The sequence below is a fragment of the Bidens hawaiensis genome, unplaced genomic scaffold, assembly GCF_021521415.1.
Source record: "Bidens hawaiensis isolate Kalapana, Puna unplaced genomic scaffold, B.hawaiensis_p1.1 tig00052599_1, whole genome shotgun sequence".
In the NCBI taxonomy this organism is placed as follows: Eukaryota; Viridiplantae; Streptophyta; class Magnoliopsida; order Asterales; family Asteraceae; genus Bidens; species Bidens hawaiensis.
The window spans coordinates 92,501-106,069 of record NW_027506228.1 but is presented as its reverse complement, the minus strand read 5'-3'; the positions used below and the strand labels follow the sequence as shown (position 1 = coordinate 106,069).

Sequence of the window (13,569 nt, the reverse complement as noted above, 5' to 3'; positions counted from 1 at the left end):
CTTCAAAATCCACTTATAAAATTTGTGGAAGAAAACATTCTAGAAAATATCAATGAGAAGGCACAGATAAGTGTGCATAGTGCAATAGAGATGGTCACACCATACAAGAATGCCGAAAGAAATCAAGAGTATGTTTCATATGTGGAGAAACGGGCCACTTCAAAACAAATTACCCTCAAAGAAAAGCTAATCAACACTGACACTAATGTCAGTAGAAACCAGAAATACCTGACAAGCATTCAAGTCAAAGATCAAACATATAGAATGTCAAATATATTAGTTAACTCCTGTACATTAGTTGTAACTCATGCTGAATCGAGAAACTTTGTAAACTGAAAAAGGGTAATTGATTCCCTCTGTTCTAAATAATATATTAGCATATAGATCTTGTTAATACACAAAACTGCTCATATTCCGTATTTCTATAAAGGAAAGACAATCGAATATCTGAATTTAAAGCTAACATTCAAAACTAATACATGCTGATTTAATTTATCATCTGACAGATTCATCCGGTTGGATGTACTATCTTTATTAGGCCAAGACGTGCCATATTAAACATCATATGTAAATATAAAATGACTATAAAACTCTATAAAGGTTAGGCCAAACCTAAGAATCTATTAAAATGAAACAGACTTAAAGTCTGCTAATCAGACCAAGAGTCTACTGAACTAAATCAAACTTAAAAGTTTGCTTATCAGACCATGAGTCTACTGCCACGAGTTTTCTTAACTGAAATAGACTTAAAGTCTACTGATTAATCAAGAAAAATCATCTAGATACTTATGCAAGCCAATTACAAATATAGGTTAATAGTGTACTAAGGGAAAGGATTCTGAATATCACTCATGTCACAAGATATCAAAATATGCAAAGATAGCATATCATTGAAAGAAATCTTTGCTCGATTGCAAGATATTCGAAAAATACTATTAATGGAATAACCAACAGGGATTGATCAAAAAGTCTAAAGAACTCGAGAATGTTCTAAGAGATATGATTGTATAGCATATCAGATATGATTTTTCGAAAGTGCAAAGGTACTGTTACGATACAAGGGAAACAAATGATTGGGATCAAGAGATGAAATTGATTCAACAGATCGAATACAAGAAGCAACAGAGCTAACATTAATAAATGTTTAGAATACAAAAGGTAAGGTAAATAATTAAACACAACTGGTCACTGTGCTTAACAATTTACAATTACTTATGATATTCTGAACTATTGACTGATTACATCAATCGAGATGTAAAGTTAGCAACAGGTCTGAAAATTTTCATCATTCTGCAATGATAGTTAAACGCGAGAATTAGATTAGATAGAATCTAATCACAGATTAACAAAGTAAGAACATCCAAACCTAAGACAAGCGAATCTCGAGGACAAGATTCATCCCAAGGTGGGGAGGATGTAATATCTAGGAAAAACCCATATTTATTTTGGACTAAAGTTGTCATCTTTGAAAGTTGATGAATTAAAAATATTCTCAAGATAAGTCATGAGAAAAATGAAATAAGAAAAATAAACATTTCATGTTAAGAAAGTAAGAAAACCCATCCCACTTGGAAAGATGGAAAAAAAGGGAAGTATTTCCCATGGGTATAAATGAGGAAGAAGAGTTTCATCCCACATGGAAACAAATAAACAAATGGAAGCTCTTTATAAGTGAGCAAGTTTCCATAGAAATGTTTTAATCTGACTAACCACTCTCCATAGTCCTAGCGGAGGGTGCGAAGCACCCTACGCGCACGGACTCGGACTCGGGCGATGGGCGTAATGTGAAGTTTTGATGGCGCACTTTGTACTTCGCACGCTCGCATCGCCGCCTAAGGGCCGCTTAAGTATTTTTGGAAATGGAAGTATGATCAAGAAGTGGCAAGTTATCAAAGACGAGAGACTAAAAAATAAAAATCTGAATTGCCAATCGCGCTACGCGATGAGTCTAAGAACAAGGGTATCGCGCTACGCGATGGTCTATGATGACGCAGCAACACCTGTCGCGATAGAATGACACGTGGCAGACGCTAGGGCTGAGTCATCTTGCCATGCGTCATTCTCTGACATCGCGCTACGCGATGGCTTAAGAGAAGGGACCATCGCGCTATGCGATGGATCCCAATTTCAGCTATAAAAGGGGGGGGGGGTGATCGACACTTCCTAACTCACACCTCAACACACATTTTCACACACTTTTACACATACTTAAGCATCGATTTGTGTGCCGTCCTCGTGGAACGTGCCAAGCTCAGACATTCTAAGATCTATTACGCGATATAGAGTAGCAGTGCCGCTCGATCAGTCATAGGCATTTAACTCCATATAGAGTCTGAACTGTTTGCATGGGATTTACGAATCCTTAAAACTTTGTGTTATATTAATAAAAAACGGGTTTACTAAGATTAAGAGTATACTTGTGTCTGGATCCATTCATACATGGTAACTCAGAGTTCCCCGAGGCCATGCATGTCATCTAACATGCCTCTGGAAGTCTACGGACAGTTCAAGGAAATGATATTGTGTATATGATAAATTGTACATGAACTTAGGGTAATTTAAACCCACTTGAGTTGGGTGCCTAATGAGTATTGTCACAAGGTATTATTGTTGTTTACACACCGGTAATGATACTGAGTCAGCGTTGTTGACCGGCTGTGTGCTGACGTATATTCCCCCCACATTTTAGGGAAACTATAAAGATTAGAACTGACAAGCAAGACTGATAGAAGATTGGAGACATAGTTATTAGAGATGATCTAATGGCTCAGATATTTTATCTAGAATATTATTAGTGAATTATATTTTCAAAAGACTAGTATTGTAAACCAATATGTTAAAAATCATTTTTAACTTAATATATATTTTAAAATAAACATTGTTAAAATTAATAAAACTGAATAACTAAATGACTTCTAAAATAAATTCATTATGGTGGTGTATAAAATAAAACTGACGGAAAAAAAAACGTCAACTAAATTCTGTATTTAAAATAAATTATGAGATAAACTATATAATAAAAGAAAAAGAGTAATACGTAGTAAAAAAATGAAAGAAACAAATAGATAAGACAAGAAGTTAAGATTTGGATAGAAGTAAAGAAAAATAGATAATTTCAGTGTCATCATCATCATCGTACTCAGTACATCCCACCAATAGCAAAGCTATGGTAGGGTCTGAGGAGGGTAAGATGTAGGCAGCCTTACCTCTACCCCATAGGGATAGAGAGGCTGCTTCTGGTGAGACCCCCGGCTCGATAGTAGTTTTGCATCAAGCCTTGGACATAAGGCACATAGCACTCAATCATCGGGACACCGGCTGATCGGTGCATGTACACTTATCTTTCAGCTATCAACGCCACTACATGATGCCTGATTAACCGTCCGTCACTTTTAACGTTATTTTCACGAGATTAGTAAAATAACGTCAAAATTAGTGCAATTTCACTTTTGCCCACCCGAGGATTCACACATATATACATCATATGTGTGCACCGCAAGCAGGGCTAAGATAATTTCAGTGTGTGAAGGTAAAATACTTCATCCATATCTCTATCTTAATGGCAAAGTAAATTGATTTTAAATACAAGCATTGAAACTTTGAAAATTCACACCCTCACACCCCCCACCTCCCCCCCCCCCCCCAATGCAAGTTTACACCTTCCGATACTAAATTCCGGTAAAGGTTCACTTTTCCGACGAACCTAAACAAACCCACCCACATCACAAATTGGTACATGTAGTACTTATCTCTATGGTGTGTGACAAATTGTGAAGCTTGAATATTCAAAAGCATCATATAGAAATCAAGACAAGTTTCCAACCAACCTGTTCTTTCCGACAAATCGATATGAACCCAAACAACGAAACAATACCCTTGATTCACCATCTTTACACCATAGCCAACCCCCACCACCTTTGAACCATCATGCGACATCACAGCGGAACCGGCATCAACCGACAAACTTTATTTTTATTACTACCGTCCTTAAACTTAAAAGTAAGGTAACACCACCTTGTAAACTACCTTTAACTATCTTCAACTTATTAATTGGTAATATTCGGTCACTTCGTCACGTTCAGGAACTCTCGTAGAACTCAAAACAGTTTTACGATCAACTTGCTCGCTTACCGGCAAAGTGTTGAAGAAGACGAAGCAAGGGTAACTTTAATATAATATTTCTTAGTATGTTAAAAAAATAATAATAAAATAATAATAATAATAATAATAATAATAATAATAATAATAATAATAATAATAAAATAATAGAAACCTAGTTTAATTAGCAAACTCAAAAACTCATCAAACTCATGCAAGGAGTTCGACAACCATACTTTCTAATTTCATTTGATACTTTAACAAGACCCATAGATTGTTTGTAATAATTACTTTATCAAAATTAATAAAAGGAAATAGACTCATTTATGTTCACATGAAAAGTTTATATTCAATTGTTATAAGCCTATTATTTTCATATACATTGGAAATTCCCCGCATCTTTAAAATATCGATTCAGTTGACTTTCCATTGAATTTCTATTCTGACTATGATATAGTTTGGCGTCATGCGATAGAATTATGTTAGTTGTACTCATTATCGCATGTTCCGATATATGTTACGATAAAATATTTGCTATGAGTTATACGAATAAGATCATTTGTATTCCGATACCCTGAGTGCCGCTTCTCGTGGAGTGTCCCACAAGCATGTTGTTGCGGCATCGACAGCATGTGCACCACCCGTGACGGTGAGATCAGTTCACGGCGTCTCTTAAGTACAAGTGGTACATATGACTATTAGGAGGCGTATGGATCGGTCCTAGGATTAATATTAAGGAGATGGATTGTGGGTATGCCAAGTCGCCATCTCGTGTGATCAATATGCAGGAGTAGCTACCTGTATATTATCACGTTTTATGTTTCACTCATGGATACATCCGTATGATACGATTGAATTTATTTAATAAGATTACTTTGCATCGTATCATTTATTATAAGTTCCATCTAAATGACGTCCCATTAAATCCTTTATCGTTTGAGCTTATTATTTCATACTTAGCATTCGGCTCATTCCGTTGTTATTTAATTTTATAAAGGTACACGGGTTACTTTGGGCGAGGTTAAGAAAGAAGAATAAAGCATCAGGGTCCTAATAAAATATCTTTTAAACATGTTAGTTTGTAAATTAGCCTTAAGTTTGTCTTGTTTAATGTATTGTGACTTTGACTAGTAAATAAATAAAAATTGTGACTTTTGTATAGAAACCATGTGTATTGTGACACGTCAGCCCTTTCGGGCCGAGGTGTTACATGTATTTAAAATATCAAACCGGTATTTCGACCCGACATTTTATAAATGAATATTATATTTCAAAGACTTTCGCTAATAACCCGCAACTCTGATATATTTTGAAAATATGTACCAACCCGGGACGTTGCACCTAGGCCCTAAAATCAGGGTGTGACAGGTGGGTATCAGAGCCATCGGTCTTAGTGAATTAGGTATACTTAAAATATTGATATTCAATTGAAAATATCAAATGAATGATTAAATATAATACGGATAGGATTTAATCCTACACAGATACTGGTTTAAACAAAATAGGTACTTGATTAAAAGTATCTAAAATGCAATTACAGAAAAATAAATTATTATGGATATGATAGGAACACAATCTGGTTCCCAATCTAACATCGTACAGATGTCTGACCGTCAATCCAGCCAAGGATCATTTCAACCTCCGTTAGGTAAAGGAAAAAGGAGTATAGGTACAACCTTACTTCCAATCCCTATATCTAGTAGTGAAGACTCGTATTAGACCTCAATGGAGGAAAATTCAGATTACTTCGATTCCAACGTTCCACTAACCAATATCATTCGGAGTCAAGATGTGCAGGGAACAACATCAAGTAGATCCCAGAAATCAATAAAGTCAAAGGGAAAAGGATTAATGACCGATCAGAATAAAAATCCTAAGGGGCAGGAATATTTCAATTATCCACTAAATCAAGATCCTTACTTTGCCCATCCTCAAAGTGAACGCCGGAGCACAGATTATGAAGTAATGTACATCAGAGATGACTCTACATGTTATGGAGTCGATGTTACAAGAATAGCTGAAGCAATGCTCAATGAAATGGAAATGGAAGAAGAGAAGGAAAAAGAAAAAGGAAAAGAAAAGGAAACAACTAAAATACCAAAAAGGACAGCAAAATCAAGAAATTGATTGTCCGCTGGAAGAAATAAATAATAAGAACTGTAACAAGTGTAGCTAATAATAATGTTGTGCACTTCTGTAAACTACAATAATATAAATAAAAGATATGTTTTGAATTCCTCGAATGTTGAACTTATATTTAAAAATATTATTGTAGTATGTCAAGAGAAGGAAGTGCAAACTCTCAGAACAATCCTTCCAATAAAGTTGGAAACGGAGAGAATGTTAACAATGAAAACAAGGAACTTCCCGCCCAGTATAAAGATGAAATCCAGAAAATGATACAAGAAGATATCAAAGACAATTCAATCAACCAAAGCCAATAAAACAAGAAAAGCCAAAGTAAATCTGTTCATTTAAGAAAGGGAGAAGCCTATGAGAGCTCTGCATCTGACAATGATTTAAAAGACAAACCTCGAAAGAAGTTAAAACTTCAAATGGGATGCAACTTTAAAAATTTCCAAGCTTACAAACCTAAGGAATTTCATGGAGACAAGGATGCTATAGCCGCTTTAAAATGGCTAGAAGAACAAGAGGCAATTGTTTACATTAGCAAATGTACAAATGAAGAAGCTATTCAATATTCATCTCAAATGTTCAAGGGAGAAGCTCTTGAATGGCGGAATACCCTAATTTGGTAAGGGACGAGAAACAATGTACAATCTAAGTTGGGAATAATTTAAAGATCTCGTTATAAAGAAATACTGTCCACTTCACGACATGGATCGGATTCAAACCAAGTTATGGAATCACAAGGTTATTGGAACAAATCTCAGGGAATATAATACTAAATTCCTTGAATATTGTCGATTGGTTCCGCATCTGGTTACACCAGAATATAATAAGATAACTCGTTATATATATGTGTTAGCAAGAGAAATAAGAGACTTGGTAAGAGCTAATATGTCGCAAACAATTGAGTCGGCCATGGAAGTAGCGGGATACTTGATCAATAGTATGATAAAAAAATCAAGAAGAAGAAAAAGAAACCAAGAAACCAAAAGATTTCGAAAAAATGGAAAAAGAAGGAAATACTTCAAAATCCACTTATAAAACTTGTGGAAGAAAACATTCTGGAAAATGTCGACGAGAAGGCACAGATAAGTGCGCATACTACAATAGAGAAGGACACACCATACAAGAATGCCGAAAGAAATCAGGAGTATGTTTTATATGTGGAGAAACGGGCCACTTCAAAACAAATTGCCCGAAAAGAAAAGCTAATCAAGACTGACACTAATGTCAGAAGAAGCCAGAAATATCTGACAAGCAATAATGTCAAAGATCAAACATATAGAATGTCAGATATATTAGTTAACCCTTGTACATTAGTTGTAACTCGTGCTGAAACGAGAAACTTTGTAAATTGAAAAAGGGTAATCAATTGCCTCTGTTCTATATAATATATTAGCATATAGATCTTGTTAATACACAAGAATGCTTATATTCAGTATTTCTAGAAAGCAAATACAATCGAGTATCTGAATTTAAAGCTAACATTCTAAACCGATAACATGCTGATTTAATTTATCATCTGACAGATTCATCCAATTGGATGGGCTATCTTTATTAGGCCAAGACGTGCCATATTAAACATCATATGTAAATATAAAATGACTATAAAACTCTATAAAGGTTAGGCCAAACTTAAGAATCTGCTAAACTGAAACTGACTTAAAGTCTACTGATCAAACTAAGAGTCTGCTGAACTAAATCAAACTTAAAAGTTTGCTTATCAGACCATGAGTCTGCTGCCACGAGTTTTCTGTACTGAAATAGACTTAAAGTCTACTAATTAATCAAGAAAAATTATCTAGATACTTATGCAAGCCTATTACAAATACAGGTTAATAGTGTACTGAGGGAAAGGATTCTGAATATCACTGGTGTCACGAGATATCAAAATATGCAAAGATAGCATATTATTGAAAGAAATCTCTGCTCGATTGCAATATATTCGAAAAATACTATTAATGGAATAATCAACAGGGATTGATCAAAAAGTGAAAAGAACTCGACAATGTTCAAAGAGATATGATTGTATAGCATATCAGATATGATTGCTCAAAAGTACATAGGTACTGTTACGATACAAGGGAAACAAATGATTGGGATCAAGAGATGAAATTGATTCAACAGATCGAATACAAGAAGCAACAGAGCTAACATTAATAAATGTTTAGGATACAAAAGGTAAGGTAAATAATTAAATACAACTGGCCACTATGCTTAGCAATTTACAATTACTTATGATATTCTGAACTATTGACTGATTACATCAATCGAGATGTAAAGTTAGCGATAGGTCTGAAAATTCTCATCATTTTGCAATGGTATTTAAATGAGAGAATCAGATTAGATAGAATCTAATCACAGATTAACAAAGTAAGAACATCCAAACCTAAGACAAGCGAATCTCGAGGACGAGATTCATCCCAACGTGGGAAGGATGTAACCTCTAGGAAAAACTCATATTTATTTTAGACTAAAGTTGTCAACTTTGAAAGTTGAAGGATTAAAAATATTCTCAAGATAAGTCATGAGAAAATTGAAATAAGAAAAATAAACATTTCATGTTAAGAAAGTAAGAAAACCCATCCCACATGGAAAGATGGAAAAAATGGGAAGTATTTCCCATGGGTATAAACAAGGAAGAAAAGTTTCATCCCATATGGAAACAAGTAATGAAATGGAAGCTCTTTATAAGAAAGCAATTTTCATAGAAATTTTTTAATGTGACTAACCACCCTCCATAGTCCAAGCGGAGGGTGCGAAGCACCTGACGCGCACACGCACGGACTCGGACTCGGGCAATGGGGGTAATGTGGCGTTTTGATGGTGCACTTTGCACTTCACACGCTCGCATCGCCGCATAAGGCCGCTTTAGTATTTTTGGAAAATGGAAGTATGATAAAGAAGTGGCAAGTGATCAAAGACGAGGGACTAAAAAATAAAAATCTGAATTCTGAAGCCCATCGTGCTACGCGATGAGCCCAAGAACAAGGCCATCGCGCAACGCGATGGTCTATGATGACACAGCAACACGTGTCGCGACAGAATGAGAACGTGGCAGACGATAGGGTTGAGTCATCATGCCACGCGTCATTCTCTGACATCGCGCTATGCGATGGCTTAAGAAAAGGGACCATCGCGCTACGCGATGGATCCCAATTTCAGCTATAAAAGGGGGGGGGGTGATCGGCACTTCCTAACACACCTCAACAAACATTTTCACACACTTTAACACATACTTAAGCATCAATTTGCGAGCCGTCCTCGTGGAACGTGCCAAGCTCTGACATTCTAAGCTATAGTACGCGATATAAAGTGGCAGTGCCGCTCTATCATTCATAGGAATTTAACTCCACATACCCGTGAAAGGTAGGGGTTCTGATTAAGTTGTTATTTTATTATTATTAAATACGTGACGGGGTATTGTAAGTGGCAGAGTGGCCTTGCTGCCACGATCCACTGAGATTCAGCCCTGCGTCGCTCAGATTCGTCCCTCCCCCCAAAGTTATAACCAATCCCAAACTCAACTCCAATCCAATTCGAGCACAACCCAAGTACTTGTCCCACCCACAACTCCAATCCAATTGAAGCATTACTCCAACCCATCTATTACTCCAACCCCAGGTACTAGTTCAAACCAACTCATGCAATTCTAAACCATATGTTACTGGAACCGGTACTTGTCCACCCCAACTCAAGCAACTCCAACCCTTGTGTTACATGAACAAGTACTTGTCCACCCCAACCAAGAAACTCCAACCCATTTGTTACTTGAGCAGGTACTTGTCCATCCCAACGCAAGAAACTCCAACCCATGTGTTACTCAAGCAAGTACTTGTCCACCCCAACTCAATCAACTCCAACCCATCTGTTACTCCAACATGTGCTTGTCCACCCCAACTCAAGCAACTCCAACCCAGTGTAAGGGTCTAACCAGACTAAGATAACTCCAACCCAAGCCGAACTCCAATCCAACCCATGTAGTATTCCAACCCAACTCAAAACACTCCAACCCCAAGCGCAAATCCAATCCGACCGAGGCATAACTCCAACCCATGTACTTGTCCAACCTAACTCAAAAACACTCAAACCCCAAAGTACAACTCCAATCCAACAAAGGCGTAACTCCAACCCATGTACTCGTCCAACCCAACTCAAAAACAATCCAACCCCAAAGTACAACTCCAATCCAACAAAGGCATAACTCCAACCCATGTACTTGTCCAACCTAACTCAAAATGCTCCAACCCCAAGTACAACTATAATCCAACAAAAGCAAAACTACAACCAACTAGTCTAACTCAAACAACACCAACTCAATTTTACACCCAACCTAGAACCCAATAAGTCAAAGAGGCTGTATATAAACACACATGAAATTCATACAAGTGTTGGAATTTAAGCAATGTACTGACATGGCTAGAGAATGCACCAAGTTAAATAAATGGCCAGTGTCTTGAATGTTGGTGAATGGCACTGATGTTGGAATTTCTGCAAGTTAAAGGCATTGTATGGATGCCATAGGATCCATGCAGAAAACATAAGAAGTTGAAAAAATGGGTTGCAACACGAGGACTTCGCAGGGGGTCACCCATCTTAGTACTACTCTCGCCGAAGCACGCTTAACTGCGGAGTTCTGATGGGATCCGGTGCATTAGTGCTGGTATGATCGCAACCGATATAGGAGCATTAGCTTATTCATTTATACATTTCACCAAAGGTAAAAAAATTAAAATGAGTACCTCCCAATGGGTCACCCATCCTGGCACTACTCCAGTCCAAGCACGCTTAACCATGAAGTTCTATTATATGATGCACACAAGGTTGCTACCATGTCATGAACTGACCGGTAAGCTGGCTACAACGACTTACAAAGCACAGTAAACCTGGCACGTTGGCCAGTAAGCCGGCCATGTTGCCCGGTAACCCGGCACGGTACCTGCCAGGTTGACCATGTTTCCAGGAAACCCGGCACGTTACCCGCCAGGCTGGCTATGTTGCCCGGTAACCTGGCCATGTTGCCCGGTAACCTAGCCACAATGACTTGTAAAGAACGGTAAACCTGGCATGCTGGCCCGGTAAGGTTAGAGCGTTGTTCGAGAAACTTGCTACGGCCCCGAGCACATGAAGTCATTACTCCACATGACCCATTTTGGAAAGTAACCTGGAACGTTGAGGTCGAGCGACGATCCGCGTTTGGGCCCGAGCACAACACGATCTACGTTTCTTGGTAACATGTCGCCTACGCTTGTGATAATGTTCTTGGTAACAAGTCCCATTTCGGGAGACTTCTGTTGACGTCTAGCGGCCCGAGCACGCCCCGGTAAACGTGTTGACCCAAAAACACGAAGTTACAATCCCCGACCAGATAAGCGAGCCATAAACTGATCCTCGTCTTCGGGCTCGGGCCGATTCGTCCGTTACCCAAAACAAGGGACACAGGCCAACAGGCCCGGGCCCACCAGGCCCGTCACGGCCCGAAAAGTTGCTCGTTTTATTGGGACATTCATATCTCATGGTCTCGAGTCCTCACGCAAAGTCACATGTCATTCCATCCCCGTTTGGACACCCCGTGTTACAAAGGCCTGGCGGGCCCACCCGCAACCGGCCCGTCCCAACCCGAAAAAAAAAACTTTTTGTTGCAATCCTCCCTCATATTTCGGGGTCCCAACGCCTCATACAAAGTTTCGTGCCAATCCGAGCTCGTTAGGACGCCTTGCCTTACAAAGGCCTTACGAACTCACCGGGCCCGCCAACCAGCCCGTCCCGACCGCAGAAACCAAAAAAATTTTTTGGGAACCTCATATTTCAGGGTTCCGACGCCTCGTGCCAAATTTCATGTCGATCGAGCTCGTTTGATAGGGTTTTGAAAAATTTTGATTCCTCAAAATTTTAATGTCTGTTCCTGTCACTTAGCTAAATGTTCAGAATGTATATATAGGGAAGGGGTGGGTACTGAGCGCCCATGCCCGGGAAAGGTTGGATGTGAAGCAAAATTTTGGAGGTTTAACATATGAGAAATCAAGGCCCCTTCCCCATGTCGCATATTAAGCTCGCCCAACGACTTGATTTCTCACACAACGACCCGAGTAGACTGCCCTAGCGTTGCCAATGGCGAAGGCCAATGCATGCCCGTGGCCAAGGCCAAGGCACGGCCAAGGCTAAGGCAAGCCAAGACGCCCATGGCCAATGCCATAGCACGGCCAAGGCAATCCAAGGAATGCCCATGGCCATAGCCAAGGCAAGCCAGGGCACAGCCAAGGCAAGCCAAAGCGCCCATGGCCAAGGCCAAGGCACGGCCAAGGCAAGCCAAGGCGCCCATGGCCAATGCCATGGCACGGCTAAGGCAAGCCAAGGCCAAGGCACGACCAAGGGAAGCCAAGGCGCCCATGGCCAAGGCAAGCCAAAGTGCCCATGGCCAAGGCCAAGGCACGACCAAGGCAAGCCAAGGTGCCCATGGCCAATGCCATGGCACGGCCAAGGCAAGCCAAAGTGCCCATGGCCAAGGCTAAGGCAAGCTAAAGTGCCCATGGCCAAGGCCAAGGCATGCCCAAGGCAAGCCAAGGCGCCCATGGCCAATGCCATGGCTCGGCCAAGGCAAGCCAAAGCGCCATGGCCAAGGCCAAGGCAAGCTAAAGCGCCCATGGCCAAGGCAAGCTAAAGCGCCCATGGCCAAGGCAAATGCACAGCCAAGGCGCCCATGGCCAATGCCATGGCACAGCCAAGGTAAGCCAAAGCGCCCATGGCCAAGGCCAATGTAAGCCAAGGCGTCCATGGCCAATGCCATGGCACGGCCAAGGCATGCCCATGGCCAAGGCCAAGGCAAGCTAAAGCGCCCATGGCCAAGGCCAAGGAACGGCAAATGCAAGCCAAGGCGCCCATGGCCAATGCCATGGCACGGCCAAGGTAAGCCAAAGCGCCCATGGCCAAGCCCAAAGCAAGCCAAAGCGCCCATGGCCAAGGCCAAGGCAAGCCAAGGCGCACATGGCTAATGCCATGGCATGACCATGGCAAGCCAAGGAGCCCATGGCCAATGCCATGGCACGGCCAAGGCAAGCCAAGGCGCCCATGGCCAAGGCAAAGGCACGGCCAAGGCAAGCAAGGAGCCCATGGCCAATTCCAAGGCACGGCCGAGGCAAGCCAAGGAGCCCATGGCCAATGCCATGGCACGGCCAAGGCAAGCCAAGGCATGCCCATGGCCAAGGCCAAGGTAAGCCAAGGTGCCCATGGCCAAGGCAAAGGCACGGTCAAGGCAAGGAAGGCGCCCATGGCCAATGCCAAGGCACGGCCTAGGCAAGCCAAGGCATGCCAAGGCGCCCAAGGCCAAGGCAAGATGGTTGT

At 40.5% G+C, this 13,569-nt stretch overlaps 1 non-coding gene across 1 annotated transcript; it reads right to left on the bottom strand.

Annotated features, from left to right (window-relative positions):
* Positions 1–10,786: 10,786 nt before the first annotated feature.
* On the bottom strand, positions 10,787–10,905 carry LOC143617172 (5S ribosomal RNA). The gene has a single exon (XR_013150784.1). It is a non-coding gene; the product is annotated as a 5S ribosomal RNA (ribosomal RNA).
* Between the last annotated feature and the right edge of the window lie 2,664 nt (positions 10,906–13,569).